Here is a 12,492-nt window from a genome sequence, read left to right as displayed (position 1 = left end):
TGCGCTCACGATAAGATACGCGAATAACGAAACTATGCATAATCGAGAGGCGGTTTCATCGGACTGGCGTCTTTGTCCGCGGGATGATGGAAGGAAGTTAGAATTTCGGTGATGGTTTGTAAGGACTTCTCGAGAATTACGATCGATTAACGGATCTGTACAGGATTGAATTTGATTGAGTGCGATTTGTTGGGATCCGAACGCTCGTTCAAACGGCGAACGCAACGATCGGTTGATGGGTTCGATTATCCGGAATTCGATCGTCTCCTTTGATCCGACGAGGAGGGCGTCTACGGCGGTGAGTAATAAGCTTCGAGTACCGAATGCGATCGGCGATTCCGTTTGATCCTTGGACCGCCTCGATCCCTAATCTTGCGAGGAGGGTAACGATGCACTCCCGAAGTGCACTGTACCTGCCGATTGCGGGTGCATCGAGAACGTCGTCGTTGGTTGCATCGCGCGTTAAAACGCACCCTGGGTTACGGTATAAATAGCTTCGAGGCTTTGGTTCGTTATACTGGCTTGAAGCCAGAGATTCCTCACAAGAGATGGACGACTCGTTGCTCTGCCGCGTATAGTTTTCGGCGCGACATAAACGAGGTTGAAGTTGGTAACGTTGTCGTAACGAAACATCGGGGAAAAAGTCGCTGTTTTCTTAATTTTGGAATGATTTTCAAGGAGATGAGACTTCGAAATATAAGCGTGTCTAGTTTTATTACGGTTTACTGTATTTCGGACGATTCGAAAATCGCGAAATAACCTTTTTCCTCAACATGAATCGTTGCGGTAACCTTACTAACTCCGATACGTGGTTAGAAAAAAAATGTCCCGGCAGGTCCTCTAGAAGTCTTGGGTTGATTCAACTATTTTTTAATGTATTACCAAGTCAAAAGAAAACTCAAAATTAGAAATTAAATGTTGATATGACTATTTAAATGTCAAAATTGCAATAATTTGTGTCATATTTATCGACAGAAGTGTAACAAGTAACTCCAAAACAAAGTGAACCTTTTGGGACGTCACGTTTAGTTACCTTTTTCCAAAAATGTACGATCGAAGTTTTCGTTCGCTTTTTAGAATGTGAAATCTTTTATTATCAGCAACATCCGCGTGAGCGGCGATGATTAAGCGATCGATTGAGATGGATACATCAAACCATAAATAAGTTACGATTTCAACTCTCTCTCTCTCATCGTCAGTCAGCGGTGCTGCAGCCCGCGTTTGTGCCGATGATGATGCGATATTTCAAATTTAGAACCCAAGAGGCTGAAACTAAGACGCTTAATTATAGACCAGGATTTACCCTGCATCTTGACTTTTCATTTTCACCTCTCTCTTCCGTACGTTGCAAGCCTTGCTCGTTTCCTCAACTTCCAGTGCGATCGAACAATATCTGCATCATCGAACCGTTCGAAAAGCTCGTATAATTATATCACGACGGTACCTCGTCTCGATCTCTGACGTCACTGGGGGATGGTTAAAATACCGAGAGAGTAACGATCCTCGTCGAATCTAGATCGCGATTTGGCGTAATTATCTAGTAGCATACCCGCTGCCTGTCAAACTCCCTCGCAGGCGAACTAGGCAAGCTTTGTTCAGCTCTTATACAATCACCCGATTATTTGAGCATACGGAACAGGTATGTGGAGAGGTGTAAAAAAGATAGAGGGCACGGTGCAGGCGCGTGACGAAATTAAAGATGCGTTTAGAGTATATAGAGTGTGTGATGAGGACAAGCGATAAGGTAAATCGTGCGTAAACATATACACGATAAATTTTAGTGACGGCTCGTCGCTCGTTATCTTCGGTATGTACACTAACTGTGAAAGAGAAGCATTTTGCCAAAATAAAAAAAAGGTAATGATTGAAAAAAAAAAAAAAAAAAAAAAAAAACAGTAACTTGAGGCTGTTATACGCGGTGGCGCGAAAATGCGGCAGAAAAACAATGCCGATGCCATTTTCGCTGATTCAATTTTCATCGCCAATATCACCCCGCTTATAATCTTTTTTCGATAAAACAACAACGAGGTACAATTGTACGACTAATAAGCCGACGTATTTATTCTGCACTCGTTTCAAGTTTAATTGAATTAAGTACCTGCTGGGTAGTTTGTTACGATCGATATATATTTTTCAGGGTGAATGATGATGTCGATTAAGCGTCTGATCGTCGTTTGACAGTGTGGTAAAGAAAGAGGTGGATGAAAAAAATGAATTAAAAAAGTAGAAAAATGTTAAGATCTTGGGTTAATCGAATTGAATCTAATGATAAAGTGGAATTTATGTGAATTGGCCCAATTGCGGCTGATACAGAATTAAGGAAAAGAACGGCAATACTGTGGGAGAAAAAGAATCATAAGCCCGCGATGCATAAGGGCGTTACAATACCCACCTACTTTATTATAGGAAACCGGAAGTAAGCCATAAACATCACGCACTCGCACGGGTCACTAAGCTATTATTTACTCGAAGTAGTTCTCGGACTATGACCCGTGTGAAATTGCCTACTTTTTCTTCTCAACTTTTGTTCGACGAATTTTCATCCAATCTCACACATTCTCGATAAATTAGTCGAGCCAAATGATTTATGGTGATGCTAGGAAGGTCGACGAGGAAGAGAAACAGAGTGAAAGAAAATTTTGCTCGCCAATTATCTTTCAAATTATTATTTTTCATTCGGCAAAGAGCAACTCGGAAGAGTCGCAACATATAACGAGGAGTATTCCCAACGCAGACGTCGAGGGCAATGAAATTATTCGAGCTATCAGGGCGAAAAAGGCGCACCTATGGCAAACGGTTGCAATTAAGCGTTGCTGCGCCTACTTCGATTGTCTGAATCGTAATGTGTGCTGAGCCGACGAACGGAGAGACCGCATGCAATATGCGTACGCGAGTACGTGGGTGTGTGTTACACGTATCCACGCGACGCGTTATGCCACCTAACGTTGTACGTACATACGTCCCGATTTGAAAGTTCAAACACGCAACACCCGCCCAAACACAAAAGTATTCATGGACACGTATGAATGTCTATTAAGCCTCGTGTACGATGCAGCTTGCAGTGCGGTGTACGCGTACACATTTGTGCGGCAAAAAAGGGCAGATGTAACCAGAAGCAGAGGGAGGGAGGGAGAGAGAGGGAGAGAGAGAGAGAGAGAGAGAGGAGAATGCACGAATGAACGCGCGATGCAGCAACGCACGTACCGGGTGGTCGAGTTCAATAATGTCTTCGAATAATCGCGACTGGAGGTGCTTGTCGGGAATAAAGAAAATCCATATTTCAACCTCCGATCGTATCTCTGGGAAATAATCTCTGTATCTCTGTAGATTTCGAAGAAAGTGAAATTTCTGATTTTCGTTGACGGTTCGATATCCAAGTTTTCACCGTTGACTCGCATCTTGTACTTTAATCGTGATACGAGATGTATAGTAAACTGTTCAATCAAATCGTCGAATGAATTCTTGACTCAGAGTCACGCGTTGTTGAACACGTCGGTTTTTTCTTCCTCTATTACAGAGCTGTCAAAGCTTTATCCTCGGTGCTAGAGCTAAATTGTATGCGAGGAGGATAAATCTTTCCGCCCGAGGCATCGTGCCTGGCTATCATCAACTAATCAAACGTATAATCATGCTTAGAAATTATCACGGCTATGCCAGATTACTCATTCATACGGAGTTACACTTTAACCCGCGCAACCGAGATTCAAAGTAGGACAGTTTACGTAACAATGACAAAAGTACTCGATTATTTTTTCCCGATCATTTTTCCTCACAAACGGTTTTCGTTTTTTTACTCCCATGAACGAAGCGATACAATATCAATTTATGTGATTATAGTATCAATTATTACCGTTGTCCTGCTTAAGAAGTACCCATTTGATACAATAAGTGAAAGATAAATTAATATTTTTACCTCAAGTTGAAAAATATTTTGAATGAAACTATAATTCATCGCAAAACTTTTCCGCTATTAATACTATATTACTGAAATTTACGAAATTTTGGTTTCACATGGATTCAAAAAATACGAAATAATCGATTAATTTTTATCGATTCAATCGAGTCGTGTTCGATTATTTTTTTGGACTCTATTAATCGATGCATCAATTAGGTTTAGCTTAGTAGCCATTGCTACGTTTTAGAATAAAACGGTTCATAGTCGTTGAGGAATTCACGAATTTTGGATAAACGTAAAAGCTTATCTCTACAGCTTTCAGTTGGAAGTTTACTCGACGGTAAAAATCAGCAGCGTTTCATTTCAACCGACCTCAATCCTCTCCTAAAATATGACGTGATATTCCCAAATCTATTGAGTTCACTATTTACTCGTAATTATTTGAACAAATATTGGCTTAATAGTTTAGGAATATTCTCGCTCGGTGCAGGTAACCGCAAAATAAACTTTCGCTCAAATAACTGGGCGCAATATTAGATAAAAAAGAAAAGAATAAAACCACCGCGCTGTTTCGTATCTCGTAAGCAAGGGGCGAAATTTTTTAACACCTATTGCAGAAAATATGTCATCGACGGTAAAAAAAAAAAAAAAAACAAAAACAAACTATAATATCTACATCACGAGTGTACAATAATTATGAAAAATTATTAGAAGAACTATGATAAAATTCCGATAGTTTTCAAAGGTAAAAAATGGAATAGAACGATGAAATATTTTCCCGCTCTCTGCGAACGACCACGATTATATTTCACACGAATTTCATGTTCTAACTTTGTTGGTTCAAAATATCTTGATTCTGGATATTTTATGTACGATTTATTGCCCGAATTCACTTTTCAAGGAACAGTTTCTAGATCCTCTCGTTTCTAAAAAACAAAAAGTATTTACAACGATACTTTAAACGTTAGTTATTCGCGCCTTTATTTCCCGTTGGTTTCAGCGAACCGACCAATTCTTGATAAAATTTTTAATTTTTATTTTTCTTCAATTTCAATCGCGTTGAAAATATACGTACCAAACGCAAAATCGTTTTCCTCCTTCCTAGTAGTTCGCGTATCTCGGCCGAGTGACGAAAGTCACAATTATAACGCATCTGTTCCAAAGAAACCAGCAAGCATGTGATCCAGCATAGAAACGCGGAGCGAGGAGAACGTCAGCGATCCACTTTTAGCTGATTCTCAGCAATGTGTTCGGTCAGCGCCTTACGCGTGACTCACGCTGCTCCATCATTTCTCCCTGCAGAGTTCAACCAATTTACCGTTTAATTTCGACTTTTTCACTTTCTGTACACCAAGCATGGAAGAAAAAACTCATTCGTACTTGTTGGAGTTTCGTATAAATTGAACAGACTCGTTAAAATTATCTCGCTAAGTATATTTAGTAAAAATATTACTGCAACAATTATGTAGTTACTGGTCTAGTTTTTCCACGAGTGTGAGGAGAAAGAGAAAAAAAAAAAAAAAAAATTAAAAAAAAAAAAATAATCACGCGCCAGTTTACCTGAAAATGAATTTAATCTCCGGTGTGAATTTGCTCGCGACGTAGTTTGAAATAATTAAATTTCGTCGAGAACGAGTGCGAGAAACACGTGAAGATAAAAAAATATAAAATAAAATAACAAGAACGAATAAGACGCGCTTCGCATAGTCAAGTGGTTTCACTTGCAAAAACGAGTACGCATAAACGACAACACAAAAAACATAGAAGCGTAAATAATTAGACGACAGAAGAAGCATTGAGGGGCGGCGAATGCAGCAATCTTGGTGTAAAGAAAAAAAAAAAGGAAATTAAATGAAACAACGACGGTTTTACATTCGCAGTTTATCTCGGAGACTTTTGCCACTGAAATACTGCAGAGAGATTTTGTTAATACTATAATTAACTCTCTCGCACTTGCTAGCGAGGATGAGATGAGTCAATTTTACGTGCAGCACGAGTTATTCCAGTCAAACGGCGAATCGACGCTTTGTTCAACTTTCTAGCTCTGGATGTCCTCATACCAAAAGAATTCCAACGTAGTAACGCGAGATTTTCCTTCGATCGTCTAGCTTATGCCAAGATTGAATATTTGTTCCAAAGAATTTGGTGATTTTTTACCCAAAGAACGATCCGTCGATCAGTATGATTCTTGGTAAATGAGATTTTACCAAGTTATGTTTTAATTTTGCGACACGAAGGGAAAACCGTCAACGATCGTAATTTACTGTGCTATAACAATAATATGTAATTGAATCTCGTTCCGCACCTGCTGTAGTAGGCATATTAACATATATCCATAGTCAAGTTTTGATCATAGCGGCAGAAACCACGCGATAAAAAATAAGCGAAGAATGCTTTTCCCTGGGCCAAGAAAAAACGAGAACGAAAGAAAAAAGTCCTACGGGTTCAAGATTAAAGTTCCGTCTCTTGCAACCTGGTAGCTCGGTTCATATTTTACGAGAAAGATTCCCTAACTGTACACATAAAACAGTAACGAGTACGCAACAGCGTCTGGGAACTCGCAGAGTCGAGATAAATCGATCGATGCTTTACCGAGGAAAAAATTTGGACGACGCGATTTAGTCGGGGAATCCGTTATCATCGGTGATTGGAATGAGACAGTTCCTTTCTTGGTAATTAATCGGCCGACCTCTGATACACAAAGCAAAAATCCACGAGTCTTCCATGATTTTTCCGTATTCTAAAAATTGTTCAGAAGTATTCAGATCTTCCAGATTCATTCGTTGCGTATATACCAACTCGGTCCTCAAGTCGATGCCCGAGAAGTTTGTTCGGCAGCAACAGACCGATCGTTAAAACTCGTCAGAAGTTAAACGTTAAAAATTCAAAGTGAAAAGTTTTCCCGCGGGTTTACGCAGCTCCCTTTCTCTCGACTCATACAGAGCGCCTTTTTCCAGCCCGACAAATTGCCGCGAGTTCAAAAACTTCTCCTCGTACTAAAAACTTGTCAACTTTTAGTGGCTTGCCGGTCCTCACAGCTGAGCTACCCTCGTTATCCACGCCCTGCTCCAATCCTCCTGCACGCGTTTTAAAAACCGGAGATAACCTGGCCTAGGCGTCAAAAAGATAGAGGGAGGAAATAAAAAAAAAAAAAACGAACAAAATTCTGTATACACACATCCCGATCAGCAAAGAAAGCCTCGTGCGGTTCCTCCTCAGGATATTCCGGAACAAATACGACGCGTGAATCTTCTCGAGGAGGATTTAAAACCGTAAGGACGGGAGATAAATGCGTCTAGAGTCTGAGAGTCTGTGCAGATCGTTGCGTGAGATTGCAGGATATCTCTCCACTTCGAGCCATCGGATATCTAGCATTATTTCTTTGTCTCCTATTCCAACGATTTGCAGAACTTTCTCGTTTCATATTCAAACCCCGGAGCTGGTTTGATCGGTATCAATTCGGTATATCGAATCGCGGTGATGTCATGAAAATTTACAGTTTTCACAATTTTCCACATCGCGACATACAGCGCTTCTTCACTGATCCTGATCATTCTTGTCGGTACTTTTCCGAAGGATATATTTTCCACCAGAGAATCTCCAGTGGGCTCTCCTGTCGTTGGCAGTGATAACGGACTTGCCTGATCGAGGTCTGACCCTTAAGGTGCCCTGCACAAGGCCACATGTCGTTTCTCCCCGGTACATCCACTTTTACCAATAATACATGGTAATTTCTGGTGGACGGAATACTCCTCCATGATTAAACTCCAGGAACAACCTTGTACTCCCGATAATCGTGGAGTCGTCGGCCAAGACGCTCCCGCGGACCCCGATGAATATTTAAATGGGTAATACGATCATGTATCCTGCATGCGTCCGATGCACGAGGCACATCGTGGACATGGTCGCGACTACCGTGAACCGCGAACATGGCATCGGGTAGTACAAGACGGAGAATCGAGGTATAGAGGAGAGTAGGTAATACCTATCCGTGTAGCGAGGTGGTCGAGGTGAGGTTTGGCGGCGGATGCACCAGGTTAACAAACCCATAAATTCATAACGGGTCCCTAGGGACTTTCGACTGCTTGGCGACGCGACGCGCCTCCGCACGTACCCGTCCTCACATACCTATTACCAGTTTGCTGTACGCGTGTCCTGCGCTGGGAAGAGAGTAAAATTAGAATACCGATCGAACCGTATTTTCGCTACTTGCGAGAGTGACGTCAGGTTTATTTTTCCCAGTTACTTTGAATTTCTGCGTGTATGACAATCACAAGCCCACGGGTATCACCGCAAAGATGGATTACAGCACGTTTCGCAGAAACTCTCCAACGAGTCCAGCTTGAGCTCGCAACGTTTCGCGAATTATTCACCGCAAACGAGCTGGTCTGATGTTGACTCGTTATAAAAACGGTATTTGCATCGCTATTTTCAAGCATACTCTAATGGAGTAGACCGAGTTTATCGCTTTTTCTTTATTCCTCTATCTGACGTCACTGACGCAACGACGTACCTCCTCAACATTCCAGACTCGGCACATGAGGGTATTCCGGGTATCGCAGCTGGGTGCCAGAGTACGCAACCGGCTCCTGAGATATTGAAATTCTTCTCGATTCTGCATCAAGTGCAGTCGATTGAATACTCGAAATGAATTTTCCACTACGATTCGTCGTCTTGTATGCGAGTTTCTACATGTCTTCATCTTTTCCAAAGCATATCGATGTCGTTCGTGTAGCTAGAAACGATTCTCAAGTGCTGTAAAAATGATCTCCACAAACGTAACGTTGATATACCAACACATATTTTCGCAGCGCAATATCGTTATCTGAAAATGATAAGATTATTTCGTTCTTACTACATTACATTGTGTCACAACGTATCGTCATCGAGCAGAGAAAAACGTTTGTCCCTCTTGTTTAGCGACGACATTTGACGTGTGCAGGTGAAACGGTCATCGGGTCTAATTCTCTGTCAGAGAAGGAAGTTGAGTCTGAGTAGAAACTGGCCGTTCACCCCGGGAGTCTGAGAATAACTGATGCCATGAGGCCACACCGCGGTTCTATACCTATTTGCCTATTTGTCCTGGGTGCAGAGGGCAGTGGTGCTTTACCAGTTTTAGACGCACCAAGAGCCGTCAGGATCAGCCGAAGGGTGAAGTACTCGATGGTGAAAAGCGTGGTTGAGCGTCCATGGAAGTCTCGTACGGTTCCGCTTGTTGTGCTTTGGCGAGCGAGACGAGGACTAGGATGTCCATTAATTGAGGCGACTTGGCGTCCATGTGAAAACTGGAAAAGCGACGAGAGTCGAGTGCCGATGTTACCGCTTTTCCATTTTCCCGTGTCTTCTTCAACGCGGTCAGTTTCTGAGATGGATTAATATTCAGCCAGCGATCGAGACGGTGGGTGGGTGGAAAGAAAGGATGGTCTGACCCGGTTAGCGGTGCATTCATCGTTTCAACTCTCGACGGATGCGGTGATGTCACCATGAAGCTTCGGTGCAGAGGAAGCCGCGCACACACATGTAATTGCGCAATTGCGGCGCGTGTCACGACCGATTCGGACAACCGGAGTGTTTGTGAAACGCGATTCCGAAGATGAACAATTTGATAAGCAAACGACAATAACAGCTCTCGTATTAGCCCAACAAACTCGAACCGCTGCATGACCACGTTTCGAGTTTAATTCTATGGCGGTGCAGACACCCGCGATTCGTTGAACAATACTCGACTCTTGGCGGAAATCAAAACGCGGTCACGGAACCCTGAAGCTCCAGAACGGCCATAAATTTACCGGCTGTCTCGGCCACAGCCTGGTTGTTGAATCCGAAATTCAAACGGTCCTTTGTTTCACAGCGGTATCTAGACGCGAATAGTTCCGGCAATGGCTAATTGTCTGGATAGTTCGGTAGTGGGTCAACCCGTTAGGCGACTGCCGCAAACAAAAACACCACCTTTCATAACTGACTCGGAACAAAGTACAGGTATCTGATTTAAAATAACGCCAAACATGGTGCGCTGCTGATGTGAAGGGTTGAAAGAATGTCGTGTTTCACCTTTCGTTGGCTTTGTTCGCCGGTATTCCAACCGAAACTTTTGAAACGTAGCATCGGGTAATCAGCTCTGTCCTGTCGCAATTGATTGTAGGAACAAGCGGTGACTTTCAACAATGGAGAACAAGGGAATAAGGAAGCTGCAAAACTTGATCTTTACAATGCAAAATGGCACTGAATTCGACTCAAAGATGTTGAATACTGACCGGTTTCGATTGAGTAGTGGAGACGGCACGAAGCCACGATTCACGTATGTGAAATGGTTTCATCTACCATCAGACTACTTGTGAAACATCGTCTGTGGTCACTGTTTAAAGTAATCTTGCGAATTTTAAGTCTACTCATATTGCAGGTAGGTGAGGTAATTCGAGTGGGTCATTTTGACGGGAAAAAAGTCAGAAGACTCTGACCGACGTTCGTTTTAACGTAAAAAATATGAAGCTAACCATAAAAGGATGTATCGTAGATACGGAAACTGATTTCTATGTAATTTTCGTCTAGACATTACTCAGGGTTCGGTAAGCGCTTTGAGGTTAAAAGATTCTCGGAAGCGATGGATCTCGCAGCTTGCAAAGAATTACACTTGTAAGGCATGTCAGCTGCTTTTCCGAAAATTCGATTTCTCTGAGCAGCACTGTGAACACATACGTTGAACGTCGTTTCAAATTACCGCCTCTTTCCAGCTAATCTACCCAATTATTGACGTTGAATAAGAGCATAGTTGCTGCTCTCTAGGCTGTAATCAACTGTCCTGATCTCAAGATTTAGGTTTCAGATTTGCGCAAAAATTTTGAGCTGTTCAGCAAAACACCGGAATAAATTGTTTTTTTCGCCATGTTAATGCGCGTTTCTGCAAAGAGAAAGCGACCGCGATCGGTCCCAAGTCGATCAGGCGACGCATAAAACGTTACCGCCGAAAATTCCCAGTGAATTCCTGTACGTTTCTTAGTATGAGAAATATCAAGTTCGTGGAAAGGGCAGAGAAACGGAAGACAAATAATAATGACACGAAGAGAAATCCTCAATCAGCATCTAAAGAGCATCTAATTATACCGTACCCATTGCCATGGTCGATTTTCCTGACATGGCTCTGCTGCTGATATTACGCACGTGAATTATAGAGTATGAATTAAAATGAATGAAAAGCAGGCTGAACAAGAAGAGAGGACCATCAATAATCGATATGAAATGTACATTTCTCTTGCAGGTGGTCCTTCAAGTGTCGAGCAATAACTCTGCGTCGCTTGGCACCGATAAAAACTGCATCTACATATATACCGGAGACGACATCCTCTTGGATTCTGGCAAGACGTCCAGTATCGATACGATGCTTGCGAGTGCATCCACAACAGCGGTGAACGAAGAAGAAGCTTCGCAGAGAATAATATCAATGGCGTCTGGTCGGTGATGAGTGCAGCCCCTGCGACTCCGATGACTCTCTGACTCACAATCAACGTACTCTACAGAGTCAGTCTTACGGTTTCCAGCTGCAGAAGCAGCAGTTCTTTGCATCCGTCGCGTTTCGCGTCGTCGGATGCAGGCTTCAATTTTACATACATGCGCATGCACGCATAAAACGTATATATGTATACATAATATATCTGTATCGCAAAGCGCGATTCTCTGAAACGCGTGCTCCCCCTACGCAATGCGTTTGTACATCATCAACACGCACGCGTTTCTCCCTTTCCTCCAACACCCGGATACCCCGGTTCCCTTCCCTCCAGCTGCAGTCTGCGTCGTTGCCGAGAACAAATGTTCGTTAGCTCTCGCTGGATTAAGGTAGCTTTTACAAGCCTTTCGACGTGGTTTAAAAAAATGAAATAAAAATAAAATGGTTCAAATTAATCGTACAGGATTATGCGAGCAGCCTCTTGTTATTCGTCAGAATCAGAACCGGTTTGTTTTCTTTTTGCTGTCTTCAATTTTTGGACGAAAAAAACCTGCAATCAATTTACCAGAATATTTATAAATATGCTGAAAATATTTTCAACACGCAACTTTGGAATCTGCGCCTCAGGTTTGACCCAAATAACAGTTACCACAGTATTTTCGATGTGTCAGAATTAACAATTTCAAATTGCAGAGTAATTGATCACAGCTGTTTCTACTGAATAAAATGACACACACCAAAATGGACTATACCGTATATTAGCGGTTGATCACAGAAAAGAGATGGTAAATGCGGTATTTCTAAAGGAACGAATAGCAGCTGTGGTAGTAGCGATCAATTTTGCAGTCCAGAGCAACGACTCGTAAATATTGAACGAGTATCGATGCTCGTTTCATACACACATGACGGTTCAATCTCGCAGCATACGCCCGATGGTAGGACAAACGCGGCGAGTAACGAGAACGCGGTTAGTAATTAAAAGCGGCGGTCATGCGGTCGCTTGTTTTTGAACATCGTCCCGAACAACGGCGGATAACGAACTCATTGTTCCGAATCATTCGAATCTTCGATTGCGAAACTCGACATACCACGCCGTGAAGTTGCGTGTGTGTTTGAAAACCGCGGCGTCGCAACTGATCGAGAAGTTGCGCAATGT

At 42.4% G+C, this 12,492-nt stretch overlaps 1 protein-coding gene across 1 annotated transcript in view; it reads right to left on the bottom strand.

The window, feature by feature from the left end:
• Nucleotides 1–12,492, bottom strand: part of LOC107220800 — an 85,330-nt gene that overhangs the window by 56,119 nt on the left and 16,719 nt on the right. The window lies entirely within an intron of this gene.

The sequence above is a fragment of the Neodiprion lecontei genome, chromosome 1 (genome assembly GCF_021901455.1).
Source record: "Neodiprion lecontei isolate iyNeoLeco1 chromosome 1, iyNeoLeco1.1, whole genome shotgun sequence".
In the NCBI taxonomy this organism is placed as follows: Eukaryota; Metazoa; Arthropoda; class Insecta; order Hymenoptera; family Diprionidae; genus Neodiprion; species Neodiprion lecontei.
Note: the sequence above shows the minus strand (reverse complement) of the source record. Positions and strands in the feature narration are given on the sequence as shown.